Source organism: Engystomops pustulosus, chromosome 2, assembly GCF_040894005.1.
Source record: "Engystomops pustulosus chromosome 2, aEngPut4.maternal, whole genome shotgun sequence".
NCBI lineage: Eukaryota > Metazoa > Chordata > Amphibia > Anura > Leptodactylidae > Engystomops > Engystomops pustulosus.
The window spans coordinates 200,414,725-200,428,789 of record NC_092412.1 but is presented as its reverse complement, the minus strand read 5'-3'; the positions used below and the strand labels follow the sequence as shown (position 1 = coordinate 200,428,789).

Below are 14,065 nucleotides of genomic sequence, written 5' to 3'. Positions count from 1 at the left end.
TCAATAATAATATTTCCTTTATTTATAATAATAATTCTTTATTTATATAGTGCACACAGATCACTCAGCGCTGCACAGAGCTTGCCAAATCGGTCCCCGTCTCCATTGGGGCTCACGATCTAATCAACCTACCAGTATGTTTTGGAGTGTGTTAGGAACATAAACATCCTCTAGAAGCATTTTGGGGATTGGGAACAAACAGACAATTTAAATCTTTAGATCCTTTTTTCTCAAATTCTACTGCATTCTAAAAACGATCTAGCTTCCCATAGGTTTGAAGAAGTAACCAAACTAAAATGGGAGCAGCGGTAAAGGGTTAAAAACTGGCTTTTTCAGAATTTTTACAGATTACGACTCTTTGCATAGCTTGCAAAAATTGTGGATTAAGTAATTGTTTTTCTTTTACTTTTTTGTATGTTCTAGATTTTTTTGGCCCTAAAAAGTATCAAATATCAAACTAGGTACTTTTATTTGCCCAATACACCCCAAATTCTGGCAAATCACAAATCAATGAGACTCAAACTGGGCAGAAAAAAAAACTTGGCTCTTCTGCTTTACATGTTGTTTTATGGGCTTTTTACAAAAACAGTAGCAGCAATTCTAAATCAAAACAATGAACTATTTTGGCTGAAACTAGAAGTTACACGTGGAGTTTATTATTTTAGTTATTGTGTTATTGTGATATTTTCACAGTTGTTCCAATGTCACTTTTGTCAGCTGATGTGTGAATGAAACCTCAGCTGGAATTATTGTATATATTCCTCCGTTTTGCCTGTTTGTATTTGTAGGTCACTTTTAGTACATCTATGTACTAATCAAAGCAGCTGCAAAATATTTTGAGAAATGGTTCAATTTTGACAGCTGTATACTTAAGCTTATAATTATTTAATAATAATAATTAATTATAAGTTTTTAATTATCTTTTGATTGGGATTTGAGATATGCATCTGACACTTAATATTACTTTGTACAATAGATATATATACTGAACCATGGCAGAAATGATACTTTAACAACACAACTGTATTTTTTTTGTTGTTCAGTCACTGAAATCCCAGCAGGAATTCATAGTCATACATAGGACTGTGTAAAAAACACCCTCAAAACAGCAGCTGGAAAGTGGTGATTTTGGACACTACTACACTTAGGGTCGTTTCACATTGCCGTTTTTGCTCAGTTTCCGTTGCATATCCATTGCGTTTTGTCTCTGTTGTGTCTCCATTTTTCTTCCGTTTTGTCTGCAAAAAAAAAATTAAGGTTTAACATTGCAGACCCAAAGGCTTCTATTGTCTTTTACGTGATCTGCATCAATGATAATCAGTGGACAGAAAATCTGTGAGAATAAAAAACAAAGTGAACACCCAAACCCCAAACAACCAACACCCAAAAAGCAACCAACACCCAAACCCAAAGGATCCGCGAAAATCACTGAACCTTGAAAAACAATGCCAATGTGAAAGAGCCCTAAATGTGCTTTTATTAATTAAAATCTGTCACTTTTTTACATACAACATATTATAAAAATGTAAGGCTTTTATCTAATTGTATTAAGGAGAGCAGGGTTACTCTCAGGGGCACAGAATTTTATGGCTAACCACCATTTATGTAAGAGGAAAAAAATGACCTAATGGGTTCATTAAGTGAATGCAATAGTGAGCTAATTGATGCTTCAAGGACGTGTTACATTGAGATAATGGATATATCAAGGGAGCTATTTGTGATCTCCAACATCCTGATTTCATCACAATAAATAATAATAGTAATAATTATTTACTACTTACATATTCCACAGTGCTTTACAACCAATTGAAGGTTTGAAACAATTGTAACAATACAATATTATTGAGATTAAAGAGGTTATCAAGGATTAAGATAATAATGACCTACCCTTGAGAGAGGTCAGCATCCAAACAACCCCATAATCACATGAGCAATTGCACAGGTACCAGAGATGCACAGATTGAAGAGGTTGAAGCAGACAGCTACTGTTGGAAGAACATTCCCACAGTAAATGAGAGAATACATAAGCAATACAGTTATTGATACCTGGAATATGTACAGTGACACATTCAAAGACAAACACAACAGAACCAACTCCCGTAGCAAACAAACCACTCCCAAGTTATTGCAGTGGAAGTGTAGCTTCTTTCCTGAGCCTGGAAGATGATGTACGGTGCCACTACTATGAGAAACAGCTCAACATCAGCCAACAGTAAGAGAGACGCCATAAAGTAGTTAGAGGGACAGACTAGGCTGCAGAGAATCCCACATTACTGTATATCAAGAAAATGGCAGTGTTTTTCAATTTAACTGTTACACTCCTCCACTGCTTCTTAGGACTACTGTGGCTACTAGAGATGGGAGAATTCTGTTCGACCCGATTCACCGAATTTTTAAAAAAAATTCTATTCAACCAGAATCGAATCATGACAAATCAAGTTAAAAAAACAAGTATTTCCTGGCTGCAGAGAGCCTGTAGGGTGTTGTAGAACGTTGTGCCATTCACAAATATGCACAGGGAGCGTGGTTTGGTCTTCAGACAATGCTGTGTTTTAGTATGACAAGCACATGACAGCCGCCGCTCTTAGAATCGCTTCACTCTTCACTTCCATGTGCACTTACAGAGGCCAACTTCACCAAATAAGCAAAGCGGGAACGTAGCCTGACAAGGTAATGTCTGTGCCAGCTCGAAAGGACCGAGCTGAGGGCCAAGATCCCACTATAACATCAAAGAGTGCGCTCTTTTTACACTGACATCAGATGATTCCATAGATTACGACAGAACCTGTTCTGTTAACCGCAAATACATGTAGAAACCTCCCAAAAGAGGGCAGAGGGTGTCAGTAATTCTGCATTGACGTCACTGATCATTTTGCGCTTTTTTTCATCTGTCAGTGTCCGCTTTCAATCGGTCAATAATCCATTATCAGTATTGCTAAAGCCAAAAACAAACAGGGGTGAATCCAAAACAGAGATGACCAGTAAATGGGATATTTGCATGTCCGCTGTGTTCTGTTTCCACTCCTGCTTTTGGCTATCAATTCTGAGGCTTTTCATTCCTTCTGATAGATCAAATGAAGGGGAAAAGTAAACAGTGGCTACGTCATAGAGCGGTGGAGGGGGAAAACTGCATTATGGAAATCACAGGGTGTTCCAGAGAGACAGCGGTCAGTTGGCAGCAGCATGGGTAGGCCGTAGAGTGGCACAATGATATGGTGTGGAGGTGGCGGCAACCTGGTAAGCCACATAGTGGCACAATGATACAGTGTGGAGGTGGGGGCAACCTGGTAAGCCACATAGTGGCACAATGATACAGTGTGGAGGTGGCGTCAGCAGCAGCAGCAGAACATAGAGTGGCACAATAAAACAGTGTGGAGGTGGCGTCAGCAGCAGCAGCCCATAGAGTGGCACAATGATTCAATATGGAGGTGGCGTCAGCAGCAGCAGGTGCCCACAGAGTGGCACAATGATACTGTGTGGAGGTGGCGTCAGCAGCAGCAGCAGAACATAGAGTGGCACAATAAAACAGTGTGGAGGTGGCGTCAGCAGCAGCAGCCCATAGAGTGGCACAATGATTCAATATGGAGGTGGCGTCAGCAGCAGCAGGTGCCCACAGAGTGGCACAATGATACAGTGTGGAGGTGGTGGAAACCTGGTGAGCCACAGAGTGGCACAATGATACAGTGTCAGCAGCAGCCCACAGAGTGCCCAAATAAATGGACTGCCTCTGCCCCTGCCAGATCTTTGTGCCTTGCCTTGTTCCTTGTATCCTGCCATTGTTTGGTGAATTCCTGTTGTGAACTCGGTTCTGTTCCTGACTGTGTTCCTCTGCCTCTGACCTTGATCCTGTGCTGCCTTTCTCAACCTCCTGCCTGTCCCTAATTACCATTCTTCCTCACAACTCTGTACTTTGCCTTGGCTACCACCGCAGACAAAGTTAGGCTCGTGAAGCGACCTGGTGGTACCACACTGCAGCAAGTCCAACCCACTTATCGTCGGGCTCTGGTGAAAACTGTGTGCCACTTAGACTCCGCTCCCAGGTGTCGGCAGCCCTCAGTATAGTATGTCCTCCACAGCCTCTAGTAAATAATCTCCCCCGCTGAAAAGAGAGCCCGGGTGTGAGCACCGGAGGTGAATACTAAGTTTATTATTTTAAATGGACAGTGTTGGCCATTATTTTTAAAGGGGGGCTGCCACTGGACATTTTTTATAAAGGGGGGCTGCTACTGGACATTTCTATAAAGGGGGACTGCTACAGGACATTTCTGTAAAGGGGGGCTGCTACTGCACATTTTATTAAAGAGTAGTTGCTGCATTTCCCACCCTAGGCTTATAACCAATACGTTTTCCCAGTTTTTTGTGGAAAAAAAGGTACCTTGGCTTATACTTGGGTCAGCTTATACGCAAGTATATACGGTATGCTGTTCCTGTTGATAGAGTTTTTGGGGGTGATGCCTGATAAGACATTCATGCTCTACTAAGCATTATGGGAAAGAGAACATGCTAGGTTTTCCTGGATGGAAAAAGAAAACCTGAGCCTAAATAAAGCTAATAGGAAAACTATATTGCTCAAAGTAATTTGAATTACATTTACATTTTTTGCAGGCTCAATGGAAAGACAGTGACAGTGAGGAACACGTTATATTTATAGGGAAAAATATGTAATCTAGTGCCCAGGCACACCAGTGGTGTGACACAGGTACTCCACAGTCACATAAATTCCGCTATGAGGTCCAACCAATGTCGTTCTTGTTATTATAGAATAGTTAAAGGAAATCTACCATGAGGAGTCTACTGAAGTAGATCCGAAGTAGACCTCATGGTAGATTTCTCCTGTCTGCCTCTGCCTGATCTGTAATTTAATAATCCAGGAACCTAACCTAACTTGTTAAAATTTTAGTTTAGTAATATGTAAATAAGTAGCAGAGGCCACTGTTGTGTGGAGTAGCCTTAGCTTCAGTGCCTGGCTGGGTTAATACATGCCCAAGTAGTCTCTGCAGTTAATTTACATATTACTAAAATAAAGTATTTAACAAGTTAGGTTAGGTTCCAGGATTATTACATTACAGATTAGGGCATAGGCAGGCAGAAAGAATCTACCATCAGATCTACTTCTGATAGTAGTTCCCTCATGGTAGGTTTCCTTTAACAATAACTGTACAGCTTCAGTATACACAAAGGCAAATTTTGTCCCTATAATCGTCGATTGTCACTCCACTTCGTTTTATCCAATTGTATGACTCTGCTCTGTAACCGTCTGCATATTACAAATGCTACACACTTTACAGAATGTGCGACTTTACAAAGAAACAATGGATTCCTGCAAGCATTGTTGGGGCTGTCAGAATCTGAATTTGGCCCTATTCACCTTAGTGAATATTCACATTAGTGCTATATTTGTTACCAATGTTCTTCACTGCTAAGATGTATCTCCATTTGGACAAGAGGGATGAAAATGGGTGGTAGCACAAAGCAGAAGATTCTCGGCACACATAAGAGTCCTCAGAATGGTAAGTTTGCATTAAAAGTCACATTTCTGATGGAGACAAACCCAAATTTCTCCAAATCAATGAAGATTTTTTTTTATCTAGACAAATAACAGATACCTAACCAAAAAAAAACAAACCTCTACTGAAAATTATTAGCCTGCCTTGTTGTTTAGAAGATGAACAATACTATTTTATGGCCCCATGCTTCTGACATAACATTTGGCTTGATAACTTTTTGTCCAACAACTATCTCTCCCAAATCCCATATTCACATGTATGATATTCTCTACCAGTGAATGGGCTGTAAATGGAGATGACTTCTTCTATAGCCCTCTAGTTGTAAATGGCAACCTGTCTTTAATGAGAACCTTTCACTCAGGACAGAATGGATAGTGCGCCCTAAACTGAGCCCCCCCCCCCCCCCTTCAAACAGTCACCTGTGTTCTTGCTGGGTTCAACCTAACTGGGAAATGTTTCCTTCCTACACCAAAGTGAGGACACAAAACAAGCATCCTGTGTGCCTGTCTCTCCTCATGCATTATTCTTCTACCTCACAAAATCCCCCTCCCCTACTTGCTCAATGCACAAGAAGTGGGGAAGAAGCTGGAAAAGTGTGGAGGAGAGGAAACTGAGGCCCAGAAACACAGGCTGCTGCAGCTGCCCACTCCCCCTTCCCCTGGGACTCACAACACACTGCTGACAGGGAGCCAGGTAATGTGAGATACAGTGTTATAAATTACTAAAATGATTCAGCATGCTGACACAGGCATTTTGAAAATCATAGAATAGGTTATTAGAACCTGTCACCAGCTAAAAATGACATACCTGGATATACGAGGGTCACGTAGTGTTATCCTTTTAGAGCAAGTATTTATGGTCAGCAATTACAGTTAGGCAGTACCTCAAGGAAATGTCTCCATTCTTTCTACATCCAATTGATGCCCAAAAGCTCTTGGTTGCCAACATCATAACTGCGTTTGGCTGTAGGGAACTTTCTTGAGAAGAAAGCCACAGGCTTAACATTAGTGAGAGACTTTAATCTCCCAGGATAAGAAAGCACCCACTCCTACCTCAAACACATCAACTTCAACTACAAACGGATAACTTAAAGGGGTATTCCCACAAAGACAAGATTCTTAAACATACCTAGGTTAACAAAATAACACATTCTCTAATTCTATGTTATTAACAAAAATATAGCATTCCACTATATTATATTTCCAACCTGTCTCTATCAGTTGTGGTGTATACAATTTTGGTTGCCCCAGGTTCTGACCGTGAATCTTCTGATTATAGCTGGGCAGGGCAGATTTTTCTCATGAATAGCTTCTCCTTTCTGCATGCTGCAGTGTCTCACTGCTCATCCCCTCTGCATTCCAAAACAAGCTCACAGACACTTCGTGCCGGCATGCAGCAGTGTGAGGAGACTTACTCTACAAGCTACAGATAATATCTTTATAGCAGAGGAAGGAGTTTCAGAGGGCTCAATGTACACTCACCGGCCACTTTATTAGGAACACCTGTCCAACTGCTCGTTAACACTTAATTTCTAATCAGCCAATCACATGGCGGCAACTCAGTGCATTTAGGCATGTAGACATGGTCAAGACAATCTCCTGCAGTTCAAACCGAGCATCAGTATGGGGAAGAAATGTGATTTGAGTGCCTTTGAACATGGCATGCTTGTTGGTGCCAGAAGGGCTGGTCTGAGTATTTCAGAAACTGCTGATCTACTGGAATTTTCACGCACAACCATCTCTAAGGTTTACAGAGAATGGTCCGAAAAAGAAAAAACATCCAGTGAGCGGCAGTTCTGTGGGCGGAAATGCCTTGTTGATGCCAGAGGTCAGAAGAGAATGGGTAGACTAGTTCGAAATGATAGAAAGGCAACAATGACTCAAATCACCACCCATTAAAACCAAGGTAGGCAGAAGAGCATCTCTGAACGCACAGTACATCGAACTTTGAGGCAGATGGGCTACAGCAGCAGAAGACCACACCGGGTGCCACTCCTTTCAGCTAAGAACAGGAAACCGAGGCTACAATTTGCACAAGCTCATCGAAATTGGACAGTAGAAGATTGGAAAAAACGTTGCCTGGTCTGATGAGTCTCGATTTCTGCTGCGACATTCGGATGGTAGGGTCAGAATTTGGCGTCAACAACATGAAAGCATGGATCCATCCTTCCTTGTATCAACGGTTCAGGCTGGTGGTGGTGGTGTCGTGGTGTGGGGAATATTTTCTTGGCACTCTTTGGGCCCCTTGGTACCAATTGAGCATCGTTGCAATACCACAGCCTACCTGAGTATTGTTGCTGACCATGTCCATCCCTTTATGACCACAATGTACCCAACATCTGATGGCTACTTTCAGCAGGATAATGCGCCATGTCATAAAGCTGGAATCATCTCAGACTGGTTTCTTGAACATAACAATGAGTTCACTGTACTCAAATGGCCTCCACAGTCACCAGATCTCAATCCAATAGAGCATCTTTGCGATGTGGTGGAACGGGAGATTCGCATCATGGATGTGCAGCCGACAAATCTGCGGCAACTTTGTGATGCCATCATGTCAATATGGAACAAAATCTCTGAGGAATGCTTCCAGCACCTTGTTGAATCTATGCCACGAAGAATTGAGGCAGTTCTGAAGGCAAAAGGGGGTGCAACCCGTTACTAGCATGGTGTACCTAATAAAGTGGCCAGTGAGTGTATGTGTTATTGCTGAGATATAGCAGAGAAAAAGTGTTTCCATGTTGTGTTATATCCATCTCATGGATCTCTTCATCTCTCATATCTCTTTTTCTATGTGTCAGATACTAGTAGGATTGTAAAGTATGGGGGTTAAAAATGTTCTTTATTTTGTAAACATCACTAGGGAAAACCCCTTTAAATTGGATTGAACCAAGTCTGGGGTGATAATACGATACAAATTTATGAATCCACTGGTTTGTTGAAATTGTTATGTAACAGTGGTCCAGGCATAGTAAACAACAGACAAGAAACATAGTAAATACATAATCAAGTGATATACAACATCCTGGGGGGTGGGTTACTAGTGCTGTGGACTATCCAAACACTTAGTCCTAGAGCTCTGTTGAAAAGTTCAATTGGTTAGGGGATAAAGAAGTTAAGGAATTTGGTAGTGCAATAGCATGAATGATGGTATCAAATGCTGATGTTACTGTGTTGCTGGAAAATCATTGAGGAAAGGTGGTGGTGGTGTTTATTCACTTAGAGCGTCTTGAATTTGCACAAGAATATTTCTTTCCATATTTTGTTGAATGGGCACAGTGGCTCCCCAATAGTGCTTTGTGCCATTTTGATGATCTTGGACTATTTGTTTTGTCTCCTCCATTCATACTACCTCCCCAGCAGACAACAGCATAGAAAATGATACTGGCTATCGTGCACTCCTCACGAGGTTTTTCTTAAGTTGCCCAAATGCTTATTCAGCTTCTTCAGTCTACTTGGTTAGATCGGCACCCTTATTGGTAAAATACGTCAACGTCCTAGTCACAACTGAAACATTTTAATAAACTTGCGGTAGTAGTTATAGAAACCCAGAAAACGGGCTTTAAGGCTGGTGGGACATTCTCAATAGCTGTGACCTATATATTGATCCAAGATGTTGTTAACAAAAATTTTTTGGAAGACTGCTGGTGTATTACACAACCTGAAGGGTATCACAAGATACTTAAAGTGTCCTTCTGGGGTATTAGATGCAGTCTTCCATTTGTCCCCTTCTCTGATGCAAACCAGATTGTAAGCCCCACAGAGATCAGTTTTGGAGAATCGCCATCCTTTTTTCAAAAAGAAAGAAACCTTCCCCCATAGAAGAATTTGAGGGACAATATGACCCTTCTGAAATATTATGTACCAGACATATTCACGCATAGTTCTCATGTTCTCGAGGAGACATATTGAAAATCCTTTTGTACAGATATTTAGACCCGGGAGGAGATTGATCCAAGTCACAGGGGGAAATATATCGTTAGTCCTATGTAACTCCTTGGCGTATTATTTTCACAAATTTTTGCGCAAACATTGTTTTTGCCAGTTATTTTAGCAAGGAAAAAAACACAACTCTAAAGTCATGCAATAGCGGAAAAAATACACCACAGAGTGTGCAACACCATGCAACACCACATTTATCAACTGAGGATTTTCAACAGAAAGAAAATGTAATTGCAAAACTATACCACATAGAAGGTGGTGTATGTGGGTCCATTGCTACTAAGGGGGGGAGGTTCTCAAATGTGCACAATTTCGAAGTTTTTGCTCAATTTTATGTTTGAGGTATCTGAGAATTTCCTGTGCAGATTGCAAACATACGTGCGACTTGTGCAGTCTATTCGTATAGCGCACACACAGCTGATGTGTCACATCAGAAGGCATTTAACACTGCACATACACCAGACTATAAATCCCAGGCTAACATATAGACATCTGCGCAAAATCCTGCCTAATGATAAATCTCCCCCATAATGTCTATACGTTGGTAAGGAGGTTTTCTTATCAAACACATCAGAGAAATCAGCAAAAAGGTCAGATAGATTTACCTCCTCCAACTGACATTCAGACATCAACTAGCAGCACAATTATAAGAAAACGTAGGACCCCTGTACTCCAGTCAAAACAGGATCATGTAAAGTTAACCGCGGAAACCCCAAAATAACATCAGAGGACAGTTTTTTAGGACATAAAATACTGCTAGACAAGTGTGGATAAAACCAACTTGCATGGACATGGACATGGAGTCTTGAAACAAATCTCCCCCCCCCTTGAAGGCGTAGAATTTGCCGCAACAAGCAGGTACCTAGTTGCATTGGCTCTTGTTCAGCAACAGCAAGGGAGACAGATTTTTTTAGAAGATAGAGAAGGTAACACTGAGGAATGACTTAAGTCTACTCTAGACTTGTATCTATCCCTCAACTGTCAGTCAATACGGACTGCTAATGCCATAGTTTGCTCCAAAGAGCCAGGGTCAAGATGACCAACCAAGGCATCCTTTATTTTTTTAAGATAGGCCTTGTTTGTTTCAGGGAAGGTTTACACCAATTTAACGTCACACAGTAGTTGTGTAATTCCATACAATATTCTTCCACAGAGCGTGTACCTTGTAAAAGAGAAATTTGGATCCTGCAAACCAGACATGATTGGGCTCAGAACAAAAAGCACTCAAGGACTGAAAGAAAATTCTCCACAGACGACCATTCCTCAGAAGCTGGGGGTAGTTTCAAAGCCCAGGAGTATCTGGGCTTGTGAGGCTAGAGGACTAACCCGAAAATACAGCATAACATTTCAATTTCTTATGGTCTTCTGAGAAACAATCTGGGAGCAACATTTTTACCTTGTATATGCTAGGGAAAGGAGGTTGCTGGGCTGGAAGAGTTGCTGTAGCAGCCTCAGCCTGAAGCTGTAACAAAGCATGAGCCAGCACCTATGCGTGGAATGGATCTTGTACTAAGCTGGATCAGGAAGTCCTAGTGACAATGAGTTTTAGGGCTGGTTATAATGTAATGAGGACTCTGGACTTTGCAAGGAAAGACAGGACAATAAGCTACAGATGACACAAAATCATAGATACAAAGGGCTAGTCTCAGAAGAATAGCCAATGATTGAAAAACCAGTAGGTTGCTGCCACTGATATTACACTCTAATGAGTATTAAGGTGAACACAGTCTTACCATCCTATGATCAAAGACGGCAACAATGATATCCTTCTATATAGTCAGCATTACAAACAAAAAGAACTGTATACAACTAACCAGTAAGGAGTCACTTGGTGTAAAAGAATTTACCTATTAAGATGTACCTATTAAGAGGCTACACGGCGCAGTAGCCGCTTTAGGAAATTAGCTTATTAGGGAAATAAAAGTTATAAAAAGATACAGGGGACGTGAGGATTAGCCCTTAAAAGGGCTATCCTCGCGTCCAATAAGGACACCTTCCACCCGATCTACCTTAACCCCTTGACGACTTGGGCTTTTTTGTTTTTTCATTTCCATTTTTCCCTCCCCACCTTCAAAAATCTATAACATTTTTTATTTTTCCACGTAAAAAGGGTTCTGTGATTTCACTTCATAGTGATGGTATTGAATATTCCATGCCATGTACTGGGAAGCGGGAAAAAAATTCAAAATGAATTGGGTGCCCCAAATGACATGTCTACTTTATTCTTTGGGTCGGTATGATTAAGGAGATACCAAATTTGTATAGGTTTTATAATGTTTTCATACATTTACAAAAATTAAAATCGGTCCAAAATTTTCTTTTTGATTTTGCCATCTTCTGGTACCAATAACTTTTTCATACTTCAGATTACGGAGCTGTTGGTGGTGTAATTTTTTGAGACTTTTGATTACGTTTTCATTGCTATCATTTTTAGGACTGTATGACCTTTTGATCACTTTTTATTGATGTTTTTATATTTTTCAAAATGGCAAAAACGTGCCATTTTTGACTTTGGGCGCTATTTTCCGTTAAGGGGTTCCGTTATGCCCATGCACCACCATCTATTTGAAGCTGTTGGCAGCTTCGCCAGCGGATATCGGTGGGATATGCAGCTAAGACTTACCGGCTATGGAGAGGGTTCAGCACGTGAGCCCTCTCCATGCAGTGGGACCTGACGCGCGCCATACTACTATGGCACGCTTCAGTAAGGGGATAATAGGTAGATCCATGGTGGTAGGTTTTTTTAAAGGGCAAAAAAGGGCATTATGGCCAATTCCCTTTCCAATCGTTATTTTCCCAATATCTGCCATTGGGCAGTACTCCAGGTAGGTTTAGATTGTCGCCTGTGCCAGGCAGATTCAGACCATTTTTGTAAGGTAAACATAATAAAAATTTACAATTCACAGTTACGAGCTTTAACCTCTTTCCTATTTTTCAATTGCTTTTGGTTATACAGTCCAACATAAAATGTATCCTTCTCACTCAAGTTGATCCTGTTTTTCCCATATTATTTATATAAAAAATTCCAATTAGCAAGAAATACTCAGGACTTTTGGCTATTTTCTTGAACATGTGTATCCATGTAGTATGTGTGCTTTAGTGATGAGAGCAGTTGGAATAGAGATGAGTTGTTGGACTTAAAAAAATGTCTGGAAGCTGTTTAGTATAGATGCAATGTGAATAGATGAGTCACGGTTTAGAGAAGATAAAAACACGTATGGTAACATTAGCCAATTTAAAGACTGGATAATGTGTTGTATACCATGCAGTATGTAGAAAATAAATTGTAATGCAGCATCTTCTAATTCCCATATTGTATATTTTCCTGGTGCTGCGTATATTCAGGGAATGCGTTATCAATTTCTGTAAAGACAAAGAATTCTGTTGGAATGAAAACCCTAAAGAGCTGATTCCAGTTACTATGACTCACATCATTAGGTCACATTCACACCTGCTAAATGCCAAGTCACTTTGCAGATAATTTTGTCTCCTCTGTTTCGGGAACATCTCATTTCTGCTCACCACTTTAGATGATTTGCTTTATTGGCGCAGCTTACCTGCTGACTCATTTGTGGCCATCCATACTTCTCCAATGTAATGCTCTGTTATCTAAAAAAATGATCAAGTTTTTTCATCCATTCATCATATTACATGTCCCAAAACCATTGAAATGGGTGTAGCAATGCACTGCATACACTTACCTGGGATTATCTGTTATATTCCACAAACATATACCCAGAATCCTCTTACCATTACTTAATGGTATAATTTGTTATCTATTAATCCTTTTCCGGAGGCCTTCCTCTGCCTGCTATATACAGGTGTGCATTATTGCCATGGAATTGGCGATAGCACTACCAGCACATATGTCCAAGTAGTCAATTTCAACAAGCAAAAGCTTTCTATTCCTTGCCTCCGTATCAGTTTCTTAAGTTACTGTTTGCAGCCTTCTATTACTGCAGTGTGTGCCTGTGCTTAGACCTTACTTTCCTCTGGATTGTTCCTTTTGGTTATCTTCTGATTTTTTGGATTGTTCTAGTTGGATTGTTCTAGTTAATTACTTTGGTACCTAACTTCAGCTTTACTAGAACCAACTGCCTCAGTTATTATGATGTTCCAAGAGGTAGCAACCCCTTACTGAAGAGGGGTTAACGGTAGCCAAAAGTTAACTCTGTTTGGCCATTACTTTAACAGACCGTGTTACCAATCCATTAAAAGTATAGCATTTTCTAATCAGGACCTTTTCTTTTTTGATCACTCATATACTAAAGATTAGTTTCTGCATCAGGACCCGCAGCATAAAGTAACATGTCACTTTTATGCTGCAGATGGTTAATCATGCATGATTTTGATGATAGATTTCCTTTAAGGAATAACATTATACATTATACAAAAAGTTTGAGTCAATTCTAGTTTATTAGAATGGAGAATCCTCTGGATCGATCCCTTTCCAATCGACAAGGAATAACCGCTTCCCTCTAACTGTCTTCATATCCAGGACCTCCTTTACCTCGAAGATATTGGTGGAATCAGCCTCGGGAGCAGAAGGAGGCACTTGCCAAGAGAAGCGGTTCAGGGTGACTGGCTTCATGAGAGAGACGTGGAATGAGTTTGGGA

At 40.6% G+C, this 14,065-nt stretch overlaps 1 long non-coding RNA gene across 1 annotated transcript in view; it reads right to left on the bottom strand.

The window, feature by feature from the left end:
- Nucleotides 1-1,022: 1,022 nt before the first annotated feature.
- LOC140116710 (uncharacterized) overlaps nt 1,023-14,065 on the bottom strand; it is a 30,883-nt gene continuing 17,840 nt past the window's right edge. Inside the window, exons 2-3 of the long non-coding RNA XR_011852929.1 lie at nt 1,888-1,985; nt 1,023-1,238 (exon numbers count right to left, since the gene is read on the bottom strand). This is a non-coding gene — a long non-coding RNA (uncharacterized lncRNA). The remainder of the gene's footprint in view (nt 1,239-1,887; nt 1,986-14,065) is intronic.